Source organism: Hakea prostrata, chromosome 2 (genome assembly GCF_041222555.1).
Source record: "Hakea prostrata isolate BN-2017 chromosome 2, UWA_Hpros_2, whole genome shotgun sequence".
NCBI classification, from domain to species: Eukaryota; Viridiplantae; Streptophyta; class Magnoliopsida; order Proteales; family Proteaceae; genus Hakea; species Hakea prostrata.
The window spans coordinates 33,382,524-33,402,254 of record NC_142601.1 but is presented as its reverse complement, the minus strand read 5'-3'; the positions used below and the strand labels follow the sequence as shown (position 1 = coordinate 33,402,254).

Genomic DNA, 19,731 nt, shown 5'->3' with positions numbered 1-19,731 from the left:
GTATCTTTTCCGCACTCTGATTATTATCCCGTTACTTTACTTTGATTCATTTGAATAATACTATTAACCTTGATTTAGTCTTGTTCTTGATTATATTATTGTGAATGTGGGAGGTTGATTTTACTAACTACTGGATCTTGTGGACTGTGGATCACACACTCGGGTATGCCAGATAGGGTACCAGTTGGGTGGATGTGACAGAAGGGCATTGAGACTGAGCAACCAATGGTAGCAATGGGGATCTGTGGGCATGCAAGACCAGTAATCAACCCGTGAAAGGACATGGATTACATTGTGAGGGGCCATTCATTCGTAGGGTTGAAGTAGTAGGCTTGGGCTCATAGGCGCTCAAGACTGGTATCTAACCCGTGATAGGACATGAGAGCTTCCCGTTTACTATTTGTGGATGACCAACAAGGTTGACAAGTCCGTAGTCCGAGTTGTTTGTAGCCATATGATACGCTGACTCTAGGGAGAAGGATAACAGAAAGGATCATGAGAGGTGAGGAATGGAAGTATCCGGATCTAAGTTGATATAACTAAGTAGAAGACTTGCATTTGGCTAGGCTTAACCTTGACATATTCCAATACTTAGACCAAATGGTGGCGTGAGAGAGTGTTGACCTAAACCCCAGCCAAGGTTGTCGGAGAAGGTTTCAGGATCCATTGCCAACTGGAGAACCCAAGATACCGAGATGGTTGAGGGAGAGTGATTTAGACCCTACCCAAAGGAGTATGGTGCTATGACTTAAAACATGTCTGCCAATAGAGACCAACACATATAGAGTTAGAATCATATCTACATTGTATGTTTCATATTATTGCATTATGTATGATTTGTTATCATGTGTTATTATGTTATTATGGAATGAACTGCCTTGCTAAGTTCTTTTGAACTCACTCCTTTTTGCAACATCTTTATTAGACTTATCTGCAGGTACAGATGATTATGATGGTCAATACTGTGAAGATCAAGCTGATGACTCATACAATACTCAAGGTACTAGCTACAATGACTACGACGATGAAGACTACCAGTACAAGACTGAAGCTTATCAGGCTTAGTCCGACTTTAGCACTTGTGTGCCAGCGATGGGACATCGTCTCTTTCTCCTTTGGATATTTTATAGATTCAAAGAGACCTTAGTTTAGTTTGTTTCCTTGTTTTCTTTTCCCTTTCATTTTGGGAACCGATTGTAATCTTTATTTTACTTTTGATCTACTTTTCCATTGCTACTGTAGAGTAATTTTCCGCTACACTCTACATATGATTTATTCTATTGGTATCATTTTCCGCACTTTGAATGTATTGTTCTATTGAATCTTATTTTGATCTCTTGATTAATATAGTTAACTTTGATTTAATATTTGTTCTCGATTATATTGGTGTAAATGTGGAAGGTTGATTTCCTCAGTATCTTTGGGGCTATGGATCACACACTCAGGTATGCCAGATAGGGTACCAGCTGGGTGGATGTGATACAAGTCACCTACCCCTTTCCTTTCCTATTGCGCAATGTTGCGTCTCAGATCTGATCTTGGTCCTGACCTAGTAGGATCGGCTCCCGAGTAATCTCCCGTGCAAGAAGATGATAAAGCTTGCAAAAGAGGTTAGACGCGGGCCGGTTAGGATGCCGGGTAACCACCTCCGATGGCTAAATTAGTCGAGGATTAGATTAAGGTTCCAAACGAATGCTGCTCAAAGATTCACTAGAAAATGTTCGTGTGTCTTACCTAAGGATTGAGTCCTCGATAAATAGTGTGTGGGTTACCTTACTTAGAACCGACAGGGTCCCAATAATTGTTCCTTCTGACTGTCTCTAGGATGGACTTTCCATTTGTGTTGACATTGCCTTCTTTGTCTTAGCATGATCAGAGTGTTCCATATTAATCACATATGACTGGGATATGTCCCGACCACTAAACTAGTTGTTTACCCGGGTGAGATTCCTACCCAGCCAAGTGTGTATCTCCTGTATCACTAGCCCCCTAGTCTGTGCGATGGTTGATATCATCAAACGGGGTAGAGACTATCAGGAAGTAGTTCAGTGTGACATGTCCCGATGTCACTCCCGTCTAATTCGTTGGATATTTGACTGTTGAGCTTCCCTAGCATTAGCCCCAGTCTGGTGTCGCCACATCATCTATCAGGGAAATTGGCCATAACGGCTCTTTCGGGAAGCTTAAACATCTTGCAATCTGTGTCGTTGATCTTGTCATTCCTCAACCGTTCGATTGAAACTATCTACTCCTCTTTTGGAGGTATAAATACCTCCTTCCATTGTCATTTGCGAGCACATCGCTTTCTCTGCTTTTAGTCGTCTTCGTAATTTTCTGATCAGTAAGTTCATTCTCAATTATGCTCCCAAGAGGTGTTTTAGATCTGGTTTGTCACATCCACCCAGCCGATACCCTACCTGGCATACTTGAGTATGTGATCCACAGTCCAAGGATCAAGCATCGAGGGACCATGCCTCCCACATACGCGATAACACAATCATGAACAATGATAATCAAGGTAAAAGCAATAAATAACAGATATCATGAATGAGGTACGAACAGAAAATCAGAGTGCGGAATTAAATGATACCAAGTGTATAAGTATGATTATAAGAAAGAGAGAATGAGCAGAAGTCACTCTCTCAAAGGCAGTGGAAAAGTAGTAAAATTCAAGTTCAGTTACAATCCAACATCTAAAGAGTAACTCAGTGAAAGTTAATTACATATCCCAGTGTTTAACAAAAATCCAGGGGAATGGGGCACTAAGCAAGGGTTTCTTCTCTCTTAGTAATTATATCTTCATAAGTGTGGACGAAGAAAGCCCAGCACGGCTACTCCCTCACCACAGTGGGGCTAACCCTAGTACGCAGTGTAATCCTCCTCGGCACCATAACCCTGATCTTCACAGTAGCTACCACCCGGAGGGTAGTATGTGGAATCATAGTCTGTCTCGTAGGGTGCACCATCGGAGTCTTCGACACCTGCGGGATAATCTAACAAACATTTGCACAAAAAGAATGAATTCAAAAGAACTCAGCAAGGTAGTAATTCAACAATTCATAACCATATAAGTACAAATCATAACATGATGTAATATGATATGAAACACATGATGCAAGTATGATTCTAACTTTATGAATGCCGGTCTCTATGGTAGACATGCTTAAAGCCATAGCACCATACTTGTTTGGATAGGTCTCACTCACACACACCCTCAACCATTTAAGATATCTTGGGTTGCCGGTTGGTAATGGGTCCTGCATCCCTCTCGGACAATCCGTGGCTGGGGTTTCGGTTACCGCTCTCTCACATCACCATTTGGTCTAAGTATTGGTGCATGTCAAGGTGAAGCCTAACCCAATGCAAGTCATCTACTCAGTCGTATCAAGTTAGATCTAGATACGTCCATTGCTCCTCAACCATTTAAGATATTTTGGATTCCTTTCCAGTATCCTTCACACTAGAGTCGGCATATTCCCTCTCGGATTACAGACTCATCAACCCTATTGGTCATCCACAAATAGTAGACAGGAAGCTCTCACGTCCCCTCACGGGTCATTTCACCGGTCTTGAGTGCCCGTGAGCCCAAGTCTAGCCATTTGCAACCCTACCAATAAATGGCTCCCACAATGTGATTCATGACCTCTCATGGATCATTTCACAGGTCTTGAGTGCCCACAAATCTCCACTGCTACCACGGGTCGTTTGGTCTCAATACCCTTCCGATTCGGGTCTAACACGACAAGGACATCCTAGCCAAACAACTAGACAATCCTATGTATGTCATCCAATAATCCAGGAAAGTGTCGATGGGCACCTTCGGAGAACATCCCATACTATTCCCTCCGATGCCCAAGGACAGAAGCGTCAACAGGACACTCCCCAATCCCAAGTTATACCTAAGCAATCACATACTCAAGTCCATCATATTGCATACATTTGATACATCATCATGATAGAAGTTAAATCATAACATCAAAATGATCCATCATATATACAAGTAGCAAGAATAATAAATCATTATAACAAGAGTATATGAAATCACGATACTACTGTTCTAAAACATGTATAGCAGTCCTATGATATTCAAAAGCAATTAAGATGCTATGTTCATTAAGTTATGAGCATCAAGACATAAGTAGATAGCCTATGTATTTATGGCGATAACCATCCTTACCCTAAGTTGAGTTGATGACGATCCAAGAATCACAAAGGAATGATCCAATAATAGTGTTAAGACCCTAAACAAACATAAATAAGAGATTAGAGAAGAAATTGGGAATATTGGGGGTCGAACGGGTCAAAATGGAGCAAAGTTGCTATCAACAGCATGTTTGGTCGATGCCCTTTGGTCGTTGGGATCGACCAAGAAGGATCGACCAAAAGTAGTTTTGGACAACAAGTTGGATTTTGGTGATTTGGTCCGAAATCGGTCTTCCGATGCTCGGATCGATCCGAAACTTGGGGAATTGATCAACAACAATATAATGGCACTAATTAGCAAGTAATTAATCTAATCCAATGGTCTAATTAGGAAGCCCTAAATTGACATAGTAAGTTCAAGAGTTGAGAATCATAGCATTAATGATAACTCAATGAAATTGAAGGGGAACTATGGAATTAGTTGGGGAATAGGTTAGGAGCATGATTGAAATCATAAATAAACTATAAATCAGGCTAATCATACTTCACATTTCAGTTTTGGTTAAGAAGTCAAGTTGATAGGCAATGAATCATGGCAATGCATAGGTAATGTTTAAGATGCAAGTAAGACATTGCAAGAATGAGGGATACATCAATGAAAATGGAAGGAGACACTCATGGCAAGGTGGTTGCAAGGTTGCAGCACCTTGGCCATGGTCCCAATAGTAAAAAGAAGCATAGGAGAGAGTATGATAGAGAGCAATAGAGAGAAAAATACCTTTGGAGTTGATAATGGAGGCAAGAATCCTTCACAAACCCCAAGAGAGTGCCTTGAACTCATTCTCAGGTGTTGTAATGATTGGAAAAGGCTCAAAACATGAGGTTAGGTTAAAAGGAGTGTGGAATATTCCACAGGATCATTAATTTCGGATTCAGCAAGGTTTGGTCGATGCCCTTTGGTCGATGGGATCGACCAAAGAAGATTTTGACAGAAAAACAGCATTAGTTCAGCAACTTCGGACAAGGACTTGGAGGGCTATACAGGGTCAAATTGAGTGGGGTTTTCGAGCGCCCATGAGCCCAAGTCTGACTATTTGCAACCCTACCAACAATGGCCCCTTTCGGGTATCCGTAATATGACCTATGTCCTCTCACAGGTTGGTTACCGGTCTTGAGCGCCCATCAAACTATACTACTACCACGGGTCGTTCGGTCTCAATACCCTTCCGATTCAAGTCTAATATGACAAGGACATCCTAGCCATACACCTAGACAAGTCCTATATGTGTCATCCAATAATTTGGGAAAGCGTCGATGGACACCTTCAGAGAACATCCCATACTATTCCCTCCGATGTTCAAGGACAGAAATGTCAGTAGGACATTCCTCAATCCCAAATTATATTGTCCAATCACATTCTCAATTCATCATATCACACATACATGATACATCATCATATTGAAAGTCATATCATAACATCGCAAAATTCAAGTATAATGTAAATAACATTAATTAAATAGACATGATATACAAGAGTAATTAAACATGTTACTATTGCTTTTTTTTTTTTTTTGGTAAAACATGTTACTATTGTTGAAAGACAACTACAGTAGTCATATGATATCTAAATAGAATTGATAAGCAAAGCATATCATGTTGCCAATCATCATTGAATAAACACGTAGTCCATGTCATATGGGTATAACTGCCATTACCTTAATCGAATCAGGAATAATAGCAAAAACCACTTACAATAGTCCCCAACTTAGTGCTTGAACCCTAGACAACATATATGCAACATTAGAAAAGGAAGCAATCAAATCAGAGATCTAACGAGCAAGAGTTGAGTTGATGTTTTTGTCACATCCCGCCCTAAATCCACCAAGGGGTACCCTATCTGGATTACCCGGAGGAGTGAATTACGGTCTCGCCGATCAAGTTTAGGAACGATCATTGTCACTTAGCACAATAATATAATTAAAAGCAAGAACAATTCTTTATATTCAAATAATTTAATAATAAAAGTCAATAAAGGATCTCAGAAGGATTTACAAATAACATTAGAGTACGGAAATGATTCAAATAGGAATTACAGTCAAGTATGAAAAGGAGGGAGGAAACCCATACTATAATAATAGCGGAAGGTAGATCGACTAAAATTAAGGGTTACAACCGGTTCCCAAAATAACAAGGGAAAAAACTAAACTACAGTCCTAACAATTCAAATAAGAAGGTTAAAAAGGGAATGAGACGATATCCCATCCCTAACACATAAGTATAAAACTTAACTGCTCCAGATAAGTCCCAATCTCGGACTACTAGTCTTTATCAAACTTGTACACCGTGACCAGTGGGGTACGGGTTGTCAACTTGGTCTTCAGAGTGTTGACTGGTCAAATTCGACGTAGTAGTACCTGCAATAGAGTCTAACAAAGATGTTGCAAAAAAGAGTGAGTTCAAAAGAACTCAGCAAGGCAGTTATTCCATAAAACAAAAGCCATATGATACAAACCATAAGATGATGCAATATGATATGGAACACATGATGCAAGTATGATTCTAACTCTATGAATGCTAGTCTCTAAGGTAGACATGCTTTAAGTCATAGCACCATACTTCTTTGGGTCGTTAGTCACTCTCCCTCAACACATTCCGTATCTTGGGAATGCAGTAGTAATTGGGTAAAGTCCTCTCAAACCATGGTAGGGGATTCAGTCACCATTCTCTCACATCAACATTTGGTATAAGTATTGGCGCATGTCACGGTAAAGCCTAGCCCAATGCAGGTCATCTACTCAGTCATATCAACTCAGATCCAGATATGTCCATTCCTCGCCCCGGGCGATCCTTTCCAGTATCCTTCACACTAGAGTCAGCGTAATCCCGGACTACGGACTCATCAACCCTATTGGTCATCCACAAATAGTAAACGTGAAGCTCTCACGTCCTCTCAAGGGTTGGTTATCAGTCTTGAGCGCCCGTGAGCCCAAGTCTATCCATTTGCAACCCTACCAATAAATGGCTCCCACAATGTGATTCATGACCTCTCATGGATCATTTCACAGGTCTTGAGTGCCCACAAATCTCCACTGCTACCACGGGTCATTTGGTCTCAATACCCTTCCGATTCGGGTCTGACACGACAAGGACATCCTAGCCAAACAACTAGACAATCCTATGTATGTCATCCAATAACCTGGGAAAGTGTCGATAGGCATCTTCGGAGAACATCCCATACTATTCCCTCCGATGCCCAAGGACAGAAGCGTCAATAGGACACTCCCCAATCCCAAGTTATACCTAAGCAATCACATACTCAAGTCCATCATATCGCATACATTTGATACATCATCATGATAGAAGTTAAATCATAACATTGAAATGATCCATCATATATACAAGTAGCAAGAATAATGAATCATTATAACAAGAGTATATGAAATCACAATATTATTGTTCAAAACATGTATAGCAGTCCTATGACATTCAAAAGAGATAAAGAAACCATGTTCGCTAAGTAAAAGCACCAAAACATAAGTACATAGCCTATGTGTTTATGGAGATAACCATCCTTCCCTTAAGTTGAGTTGATGATGAATCAAGAATTACCAAGGAATGATCCAAAAGTAGTGTTAAGACCCTAAACAAACATAAACAAGAAGTTAGAGAAGAAATCGATAAGATTGGATGTCGAACGGGTTAAAATTGGCTGAGGTTGATGACAGTAGCATGTTTGGTCAATGGTCCTTGGTCAATGGCATCGACCAAAGAGGATCGACCAAAATGTCTTCGGGACAGAATAGTGGGTTTTGGGGATTTTGGTCCGAAATTGGTCTTTCGGGGGTTGGATCGATCTGAAACTTGGAGGGATGATTAATAACAATGTAAGAACACTACCTAGCAAGTATTATCACAATCCAATGGTCCAAATGAAAACCCCCAAATTGAGGTCCTATGTTCTAAACACAAGAATCCTAGCATTCATGAGAAATTGATGTAATTGAAAGGGAAGCTAGGAAATTAATTGGGGAATAGGTTAGGAACATGATTACAATCATTTGCAAGCCAATAATTAGACTAATCATGCTCCACATCTTAGTCAAGTATAAGAAATCAAGTTTCTAAGCAAGGAATCATTGTAATGCATATGTAAGGATCAAGATGCAAGTGAGGCATAGCAAGAATGAAGGAAAAGCAAGTATAAATGGGAGAGACATTCATGGCAAGGTGTTTGCAAGGTTGCAGCACCTTGGCCATGGTCTCATCAGTAAAAAGAAGAAGAGAAGTGAGTAGAATAGAGAGCAAGAGAGAGAATCATACCTTGGAAGATGATAGTTGGAGAAGAGAGACAATGATTCTTGTAGAAGATCATCACCCAAGCCAAGGAGGAGCCTAAGAGGAGCCTTCCCACGTTCTCAGGTGTTGAAATGAGTAAAATATGGTTCTCGGTTCAAGGTTTCACTTAAATAGAGGAAGGAATATCCAAAAAGCATCTTTTTTCTCGAATCTGGGATACTTTGGTCGATGCTCCTTGGTTGATAGCATCGACCAAAGAGGATCGACCAAAACAGGTAACATGTTTCAGCAGAAAACCCAAAAATAGTTCAGCAACTTTGAATAGGGATTCGGAGGGCTATACAGGGTCAAATTGAGTGAGGTTTTCTCCTACAAGTCAATAAAGAAGTCTAGTTTCCAGAAATACCTTTGGATCAAGCATGGGAGTTCATTAGTTCCACTAAATAAGCTCACCTTTTTCAATGCGCAAGCAGGATTTGCCAGACATAGTTCAGCAACTTCGGACAGGGATTTGGAGGGCTATATGGGGTCAAATTGAGTGAGGTTTTCTCCTACAAGTCCATCAAGAAGTCTAGTTTTGGGAAATACTTTCGGATTGAGTTCAGGAGTTCATTAGGTATTTTAACTAATTCACCCCTCTTCGGTGCGCAGATTCAAAACTAACACTGACAATGCTCTCAACTGAGGGGCATCATCGTCAATGTCCATGGGCTTGGGCTCCGACACCAAATCATCAACCAAAAGGGTCCACAAGGAATTTTTCCTTCACTTAGGGACATTGTATCTACTCTAAGGGAAAGGTCAGACATAACCTCCTAAGGCTCTCAAGGATAATAACACTGAAATTAAGTCTAATATTAAGGTCTAACATCAAACAAGTCTTTCTTTATCTCAAAGCAATTAGGGTGTCCTGGTTTTTGGGCTGGATTTTATAGTTTTCCTTTGGTCGACTGACTGGTCAACTGACCAATCGACCAAGAGGATCAGTAACGGGCAGCATAGGGAAATTGGGCCCGAAACTAATCTTCTGGGTCTCGGATCAATCTGAAACTTGGAGGGAATGATCATAGCAATATAAGGACACTATATAATGAAAATTATCATGATCCAATGGTCCAATTAGGAATACCCAAATTGAAACCCTATGTTCTATATGCTAAACATCAAGAATTAAAATGGAATTTGTTGCAATGACAAGGAATGATGGGGAATCAACTAAGGAAGTGATAAGAACTATACTAGAATCATAAACCAATAGTATATCAGACCTAGCTTGCATCTACACATCAGTTTAGATCGATAAGATAAGTTGGAAGGACAAGAATCATAGGAATGCAATGCTATTGATTGTATTGAATGCATAGCATAGCAAGAATGAAAAGAAATTAATGGAGATGAAAGGGGAAACCCATGGCTAAGTGTTTGCAAGGTTGCAGCACCTCATCCATAGTCTCATAGTGAGAAAAAGTGGAGGAAAGAGTAGATTAGAGAATGAGAGAGAGAAATCATACCTTGAGGAAGTGAATGAAGACGGAATGCAATGATTGAGACCAAGAATCATCACCAACTTCAAGAGAGGGCTTTGGGAAGCTCAATCCTCGAGCTCTGGAGTGCCAATGATTAGGTTAGGCTTCTATTCATGAGTTCCCATAAAGTAGGATTAAAATAATAGAGAAATTTGTGATTTTTGGATTTATTAATCTGCTGGTCGATCGATCGGTCGATCGATCAACCAACGATCGTCGACCGATCGATCGACCAAGCCTAAACAACAACTTCAGTCAGGGAAATGGAAGGCGAGACTGATCCAAATCGAGTTGGGTTTTCTCCTACAAGTCAATCAACAAGTCTAGAATAGATAAATACCTTCGGAATGAGATCGGAAGTGCATCACGTACTTCAACTACGCTCCCCCCTTCTAAGTGCAGTTTCTCACTGAATACTGACAGTGCATCCAAGTAAGGGGCATCACTATCAATATCCATATGCTCTGAGTCATACACCGAATCTTCGACTATGAGGGCCCACAAGTCTCTTCTTCCACTACTCCCGGTCTTTGGACCTACAAAAACCAATGGATCCGAGTCAGGGTCAGGGTTAGGAAAGGGCTGGATTTCACAATGCGGGTGTCCCGAGGCGTTTTGTACTTAGTCTTTTTTGTAATCTTCCTTTTACGTGGGACTTGTTTTTATGTCCTGAGTTGTAGTAGTTGAACACATGTTATGGATTCAAAAAGATGTAATCCCGACCATCTTTTGTGAATGAAATGCTTTGATTTTCGATCATGTTTGTGTTTGACTAGGACTTTTGTACTTGTGGGATTCTAATTCGTAATTCCGACCTGGATCTTGCTCGAAATATATATGTGGTAATACCTTTCTTCCTCTAAAGAGGTGCTAAAAATGCGACCGGCGTACGTTAATGTACGTAGTCCTCAAGAGAGGTGCATAAAGGTATGACCGGGACGCGCCTGGGTCATTATATGTGAATGTACGTGAAGTCCTCAAGAGAGGCGCAAAAAGATATGACCGAGACGACGCTCGAGTCATTGTACGTGAATGTATGTGAAGTCCTCATGAGAGGCCCAAAAAGACATGACCGGGACAACGCCCGAGTCATTGTACGTGAAAGTTTGTGAAGTCCTCAAGAAAGGTGCAAAAAGATATGCCTGTGACATTGTGTTGTTATTATTGAATGTGAGACTGGAACAGTTATTGGTAGAATTTCCTCAAATTGGTGGAGTTCTATGATCGGTCGATCGGTTTTTCTGTCTCGGGGTTCTTGAGGTGGTATGCTCTTAGCTTCATTTCTTTTTCAACAAGGTAAGGTCCTTCCTAGGTTGGGCTTAGTTTTCTCTGATTCCTCGGGTCTAAAGCTCAGGTCCTTCGTAACACAAGGTCCTCTGACCTGTATCTTCGGGTTTTCACCCGGGAGTTGCAATACTCTGCCACCCTCTTTTGGTACCATTGGTTCCTGTAGTTAGCCATTTCGCGGATTTCTTGTAAGAAATTAAGGTTGGCCCTGAGTCCCTGTTCATTTTATTCCTTGACATAGGTCTAGTACCTTACTGACCTAGCCAAGACTTAAACTAGGGCCAAGGCTTTTGTCCCATAAGCCAGGCGGAACGGTGTTTCGCTTGTGGGAGTTTGGGTGGTTGTCTGGTATGACCATAGGATGCTTGGGAGTTCTTTTGCCCACATGGCCCGGCTGTCTCCCAATCTTTTTTTTATCCCATCCAGTAATGTTCGGTTTGTAAACTCTACTTGCCCTTTACTTTGTGGGTATGTGACCGAGGAGTATCGATGTTCAATATGGTACCTTTTGCAGAACGTCCCCAACCGAGAGCCTTCAAATTGTTTGCCATTGTCTGTTACCAGGATGCGAGGTATCCCGAACCGATAGATGATCTTTTCTTCGAAAAGTTTCTCCATTTGTTTTTCTATGTTGGAGGCCAAAGGTTCTTCCTCGACCCTTTTGCGAAGTAGTCAATAGCTACAACAAGATACTCCCGACCCCTTGTGGCTTTGGGTAGCTTCCCGACTAGGTCCATCCCCCACATAGCAAAAGGGGTCAGGCATAAGATTGGGGAGAGTGGCATGGTAGGTCCCTTCGAGACAGTGGCATGCTTCTAACATTGTTCACACTTTCAGGCGTATTCGAGGGCGTCTTGCTGCATGGCCGGCCAATAGATTCCTGAACTTAGAATTTTTTGTGCCAGAGCTTTCCCGCCCATATCGGCACCACATATTCCTTCATGAACTTCTGCAAGGGTGTACTTGGCTTGGGATGGACCAACACATTTTAAGAGGGGTTCAGAAAATGAGCATTTATACAGCTGGTTGTCTATGATGGCGAACCTTGTGGGTTGGTCTTTGATTTTCCTTCCCTCTTTTTGGTTGGTCGGGAGTTTGTTGTCCCTTACGTAAGATACTATTGGACTCATCCAACTGGGTTCTTGCCCAACCTCCATGGTTTCTGCTTCCTACATGCTCGGGAAGTTAAGCTCTTCTATGTATATGCTGAGCCAAGCGTGTTGGAAAATGCCATGTCAGCATTTTGCCACATCGGCCTCCATTGGTTTTGATGATAACAAACATGAAACTTGAATTCACCATGTTTTGATGATAACAAACATGAATTAGAATTCACCATGGAAAAACATGTAAATAACATGCATATGAATGAGTGTTTATTTGCTATTAATTATCATTCATATTTTCCAATCATTCATGTGTTTATCATCATCAAAAAGGGGAAGATTGTTGGGAAATGTCATGTCAGCATTTGCCACATCAGCCTCTATTGGTTTTGATGATAATAAGCATGAATTACTAATGGCTATATTGAGTTATGATGTTTTAGTTCAAGATGAGAACAAGTGGACCAACTCCAAGTCAAAGCCATATGCTCAAGTCAAAGCCAAGATCATGCCAAGATAGACATGAAGTCTAAGTCAAGATGACCATGCCAAGATGGACATGAAGACCGTATCACAAAATCAAGTCGAAGATCAAGACTTAGGCTGAATTAGGCTTAGGACACTCTCGCATACACATTCATGTAAATGCATCAATTATATGTAATTCATATTACTAGAGTGACCTAGGACATGTTAGTGAGGTGTACAATGCTTAGGGTTTGCGTTTCTGATTTTTTCAGAAACAGAAAGCCAGACGGAAATTCCGTCTGGGCTAGTCAAGCCAGACGGACGACTGTCTGGGCAGACAGCTGACCGTCTGGCCCTAACTTAGCCAATAACGGCTAGTTTGCAACGGCTTTTTTTCCAGACGGATGACCGTCTGGCAGACGGCTAACTGTCTGAGACGGAATTCCGTCTTGGTTAAAAAAATGCCTACAACAGCTAGTTTAATGGATCTTTTCCAGACGGCTGACCGTCTGGGCAGACGGCTGACTGTCTGGGCTAAAAACAGGACAAAATTATGTCCATTTTCTTAAAGTATCACACCTCTTGTAAGGTAACATCCTTCCTTTGTAACTGTTTCAATTCTAGTCTAGGTTGGTAGATTAGAATTGGTCATTGGGGGCTCTTGCCCATGACCAAAGATTGCTTGGGTGCTCTTGCCCGTAAACAAAGATTGTTAAGGGGTGCTCTTGCCCTACTTGCTAAACAAAGATTGTAAAGGGTTCTCTTGCCCCGTAACAAAGATTATTGTAAGGGTTTGATCTTTACCCATTGTATTGAAAGAGAATCAATAGTGGAATACTCTCTTGAGGCCAAGAGAGGAGTGGATGTAGACTTGTATAGTCGAACCACTATAAATCTCGTGTTGTGGTTGCTTGAAATTGTCTAATTCATTTGAATTTTCAATTTATACATTGTATTTCCGCATAAACCGCAAAATAGGGATATTGCACTAGTTGCAACCGAGAAGGACCCCCCGAGGTTGCACCAACAATTGGAATTAAAGCACGAGCTCAAATTAAGATTGAAATCAATCTTTAAAAGAGTCAAAGATCATCGCCTTTCCTTTTTATGAAGTTCCTTCAAGAACTGAAGGTCTTAACACCGCTAGACCTCCATACTTTAATGGAGAAGACTTTGCCTATTGGAAAAATAGGTTTGAGGACTTTGTGTGTGCACATGATATCGATGTGTGGGACGTCATAACTTGTGGACCAAATGAGGTTCTCAAAACACATGAACATGGCCATAAGGTACCCAAACTTAGAACCGAGTGGACTTCGACCGACAAGGTCAAAATTCAATTAAACCACAAAGCAAAAATGTTTTTGCAATATGCGTTAAGTGAAAAAGTCTACAATAGATGTGGCATTTGCAAAAGTGCCAAAGAAATTTTTGATAAGTTGGTAGTCACATATGAAGGGACTGACCATATCAAAAGGATGAACCTAGACATTTACATGGTTCAATATGAAGAGTTTAAAATGTTAGATTATGAGTACATTACTTCTTTATTTAGTAGATTTACTAACATTGTGAACAAGTTTTATAGCCTTGGAAAAGAATTGGCAAAAGAGGACGTGACTAGAAGAATTCTGAGAGCTCTTCCACCCTCATGGAGACCTAAAAGGACAACAATTCAAGAAGCGGGGAATTTGTCTAAAATTACCATTGATGAGCTAATGGGATCTTAGCTAGCTCATGAAGCGGAGCTTGAAGAAGACAAGCAAGCAAGCATGCAACAGGATCGAAGGAAGAGGTCCATAGCTCTAAAGAGTGCCACCAAGGAAGAAGAAGAAAGTGAGAGTGAAGGAGAAGACTTGGACATTGAGCTTTACCAAATTGCCAAAGAATTCAAGAAACTTCTCAAAAAGAAAAGAGGAAAGGATCCTCACAAAGGAAAATCCTCAAAGGAACACAAAGGTAAAAATCTTTCTAAGGAAAGAACTTGTGTATATAATGTTACTTGTTGTAAATGTAGGAAACCGGGTCGCATCAAATCCGAGTGCCCGAATGAAGAAAAGGAGGAGACCGATGAAGAAAGAATCAACTTGGCTCTAATGGCAAAGTCCATGGAAGAATAAGAAGACCTTGAGGTAAATTCTTCCCATAATCCTAATTCCATTAGCAATAATGATAAAGGATTAATAGATGACATTGATAGGAACAACTCATTTGGAGTATTGTTCAAAGTTATTAAGGACCCTGAAAAAGGGTATTAAGAAAGAGTATGTCATTCTCTTTCCTTTTATGCATTCATATAGGGGGAGAGTGCATATGTGAGGGAGAGAAGTTGTTAACTTATGCATTAATTCAGGGGAAGCATAAGTTAAGAAGGGAAAATTATTTGAGGGGAAGCACTTCATGCTTTTCCCACTTTTGTCAATGACAAAGGGAGACTTAATTGAGGGAGAGCATTTCATGCATTGTTTTTGTTGGTAACAAAGGGGGAGAGTTATTTGCGGAGAAGCATCTCCTATATTTCGTTGATAACAAAAGGGGGAGAAAATTGTATAAATTATATAATTTTGAATTAGATAATTCATAAGCTCCCATATTGTTTGTTGATGACAAAAGGGGGAGAAAACCACATGAATGAATTAGATAATAATTCATAGGGAAAACATGTCATAACATACATATGAATGAGCATCGACTGCTATTAATGATCATTCATATTTTCCCTCATTCATGTGTTTGTCATCGTCAAAAAGGGGGAGATTGTTGGAAAATGACATTTTAGCATTTTGCCACATTGGCCTCCATTGGTTTTGATGATAACAAACATGAAACTTGAATTTACCATGTTTTGATGATAACAAACATGAATTAGAATTCACCATGGAAAAACATGTAAATAACATGCATATGAATGAGTGTTTATTTGCTATTAATTATCATTAAAACCAACAGAGGCTGATGTGGCAAATGCTGACATGGCATTTCCCAACAATCTCTCCCTTTTTTATGATGATAAACACATGAATGATTGGAAAATATGAATGATAATTAATAGCAAATAAACACTCATTCATATGCATGTTATTTACATGTTTTTCCATGGTGATGGGTCCAAAATCTGCTCAGCCCTTAGATCTCCTTAGAATGACCTGCAAAACGAAAGTGTCAGATGTGGCCCGACCGCTGGGGTCGGGAATCCACCTCCGAAGGCTAAGTCAATCGATGAACTTAATCACAAACGGCTCTGTTAGAAGCACAGAGCTAAGGAATGAATAACTGGAAAACGATTTAGATCAAAAGCATTTGAGTGTTTACGTCCAAATGTGTGTGTATGGATCTAGTCCCCTTACCTTGTTGGTAAGTGGTGTTTATATAGAGTGTACCTTCGAATCTTCTTCGTTGGATGTATTTGAGCCTTCTTCGGATAGTCGTTGGATTCTAACAGTTAGATCCGTTGAGCGATAGACTTCTACTAGTTTGAACTAGTAGAGGGCTCCTGAGATAACCTCATGGTTATCTGATGATTATCCCTTCAATAGTGATAAGTGACAACCGCCAAGTTGTGTCTGCCATCATTAGGGTAATTAACCTAATCCATAAGTCGGATTAGGGCGTGCTTGTTGTTGATATAGTTTTCTTCCTCAGCAAGCTATCTCCTGAACCAGGCTCGCTCGGAAGCGAGACTATTCCTTTCGTCCCGACCGGAGTCGAAGGTCAAACCAAATATGAACCAGGTTAGATCATATTTTCTCCACATCACGAGCCCCCCAGACCAAGCGTTCGGTCAATCCCAAGGGCTTTGTTTTTAACTGGGTTCCTCGTCAAGCAATAGTCTTTGCATATCCCACTAAATGTCATATCACATTTAATGTGGTGGTCACTTTCTCCTTGAGCGTTGTGAGGGCAATGCCACACGTCCTTTTGCAGTCGAACTATCGTGGCTCACGTAACCCAAGCGACGGTTTTTGAACGCCTGTTTTGGATTCGTGAGTTCAAACTTTCAAACCGTCTTTAAATCTCGATCGTCGATGCTGAATCAATCTCGATCGTTCACGTCCTCGAACACACGTGCGGGTGCTTAAAAGCGGTTCGTTGTCTTCGTAGGTTTCATTCTTCTTGTCTTGGAATTTTGAAACCTCGTCGTCTCCTTCGCGCCTTCTCGTTCTGAAGCTTTTTGCCTTATTGAATCAGTAAGTTTACTGATCTCTTTGCAAAGTTAACTTCCTGTCTCCAGGTTTTTCTTTTTCTTTTTGTACCGTACTAAGACTTTAGCAATGGAGGACAGTAGGGTTTCAGAGGAACAAAGAGAGAATAAATATCTTTAAAAGTTTGAAAAAAAATCGGGGATTTTTTTTGAAAATATTTATTTTAAAAGTTTTCAATGACAAATTAGACTAATTTACGGAATGAAAATATCTTTGGAGGTGTTTATGTTGAAAACATAAAGTGCCCTTTCAGATTTCCATTTTGGGATACTATTTATTTTTGGGTAATTTTCATCTGGACCCCCTGAGGTTTGGTCTATGTCATTTTTAGTCCAAAAAAATTAAGACTTTGCATCTACCTCCCCTGTACTATGACAAAAGTCAATTTAAGGACAAATTATCACTTTTATGACCAATTTGCCCTTTATTTTTTTTAATTTGAATTTTTACATAATTTAAAAACTTGAGGATTCAGATCGAAGAATAATTTAAAAACTTGAGGATCCAGATCGAAGAAATTCCCTTTTTTTTAAATTTCTTCAATAGTAGTCGTGCTTCAGGATTCAAACGCATTTTCAGTGGAAATTCCAAGCTTCAAATGCATCTTCCTGTATGGACCTGAAAAAACAGCATATTCCCCATTTGAGTTATGAGCAAATCTGGAAGCAAACTAATTAGAAAAAGGAAAGAGAAACCAAAAAGAACTTCCTATTTCTTACCGTTTGAAGATTTTCTAACGCTCTTTTGTAATCAATGGACAAATAAAACCCTAACTTCTCTCTAGCGTGACTTCGCAGAAGTTAACCAGAAGAGATTAGAAGGAAAAGCTGAAACTTCCTCTGCCCTTCCTGAGCCTGGACCATCCATGACTCCTAGGGTGACTGCAAAGTCCTCTGGGCAGTCAAAACGAACTTCCAAAACTAGTGGTAGACCCGATTTTGTTGCCTCCTTGTATAAGGAGGAAACTCTTCTTTCGGCCATTCAGGGTTTCGATTTTCCTTCCTCTTATCACCTTAGGGCTCCAAACCCTGATGAGAGGGCCCTTCCAAGCGAATTTTCCCTATATATAGATGCCCTGGAAAGCGGGGTTCGCTTTCCTTTCTTTAATCCTTTGTTCGTAGCCATTCTGAATCACTGGGATATTTGCCCTGGAATGCTCCTTCCCAATTGTTGGCATCTCATCGTCGGCTTCTTGGGTTTATTTTTTGAACTTGGCATTACGCCTTCTCTTGCTCTTTTCGTGCATTTTCATCTTCTTTCTATCTCCCATCCTCCTGGTTGGGTTGTGCTTTCCAAGCGCAATAAGACTGAGCTTAACTGGAGGGGCAGCATTCTTGCTAAAGGAACTTGCCCTTCCAATCACAAAGGATGGCGCCATCGATATTTTTTTTGTCGAGCGCCTCAATCAGATCTCAACTTCCCGACCGTCTGAAAACAGTATACTTCATACTCTAAGGGTAACCGGGTTCTTCCCTTATCCAAAGAAGACAAAACGGACGTTAGGAAGATCAAATCAATTCCATGGTAGCAAGAGATACATGGATATGAGATGGAATACAACTCCATCCTCCAGTACTGGGGACTGGCTCATCGTGAGCTTCTTAACTATCATCCTTCAATTTTCTAAGAATGATATGTCTTTTTGCAATCCTGATTTTTGTCCTTCTCTGCAGTGCCACCAAGAATGAACCATGAAAATCTTCAAGGTAAAGGCTGCTAGGGCCGTTGTGACAGCTGAGCAACGGTCGCCTCGAGCTTTGACTGCTGAACAAGTGGTTTATGTTCCCTCTCCCGACCCTTCCTACAAGGGTATCAGGAACTTGAAGCCCGTGGTTGATGCTTCGGGAAAAGGGAAAAAACCAATGGTGGAAGAGTCTGGTATCTCCTCTGCCGCTCGAACTAAAAGGAAGCACGATTCGGTTGATGCTTCCTCCCAGAAAAAATCCAAAAAGAATGAAGATTGCGAGGAGATCTTCATGCCTCAATGGACATTGAAGCAGACTGATAGGGCAACACAAGACCCTGAGAAAGCTGCAAAATGGAGTTCTCTCGGTCTTCTGCCTACTGATCATTAGGCCTTTGAAGCCCTGGACGATGATGCCCTTGTAAATCACTCCACAAGGTACCGTCCCTCCTAATCTTTCATTAATTGCTCTTCATAATTTCTTATGAGTTCTTCTGATAATCTCCTTGTCCCCAAGAATGTCGTGTTGAGCTTTTACGAACACATGGAGGCATTGAGCCGAGTTGGTTGCAATGGCTCCTTGTTGCAGTCCTGTGAAGAGAATTTGGCGAAGGCCAATTCTGAAATAGACCGGTGAAGGCAAGCAGCCGAAGAGCTGAAGGTAAAGCATGATGAGGAGATGAATTCCTTGAAAAAGGCCCTCAATTCTTCAAAGGCCCGCGCTGTTGCTGCCGAGCGCGAGGCTAGGAAACAGAAGAAAGCTGCTACGCTGTTCGGTGACAGTCTGGAGTTTAAAGCCATAGAGAACGAACGTATACTGCAGCTGGCAGTTCCTAGCAAACCCGAACATATCAAACCAAAGCTTCGAAGGGATTGTGTTCGGAAATATCTGAACAGCGTTCCTTTCTCTAAACTGCTAGGCGCCTTCAACCTTCAAGCTTACCGTGTGGGGCAGAATGATGTTTGGGAAAAGATCCTCGTGTTAGACCCTTCCTTTGACACAACTCCATTTCGTGAGG

The 19,731-nt window shown here is 40.9% G+C and overlaps 1 protein-coding gene across 1 annotated transcript in view; it reads right to left on the bottom strand.

The window, feature by feature from the left end:
• Nucleotides 1–2,932: 2,932 nt before the first annotated feature.
• The window catches only part of LOC149024235 (Sodium Bile acid symporter family), a 146,537-nt gene continuing 129,738 nt past the window's right edge, over nt 2,933–19,731 (bottom strand). The window contains exon 15 of the transcript XR_016171613.1: nt 2,933–2,993. The gene's annotated coding sequence lies outside the window, so the exon portion shown is untranslated. The remainder of the gene's footprint in view (nt 2,994–19,731) is intronic.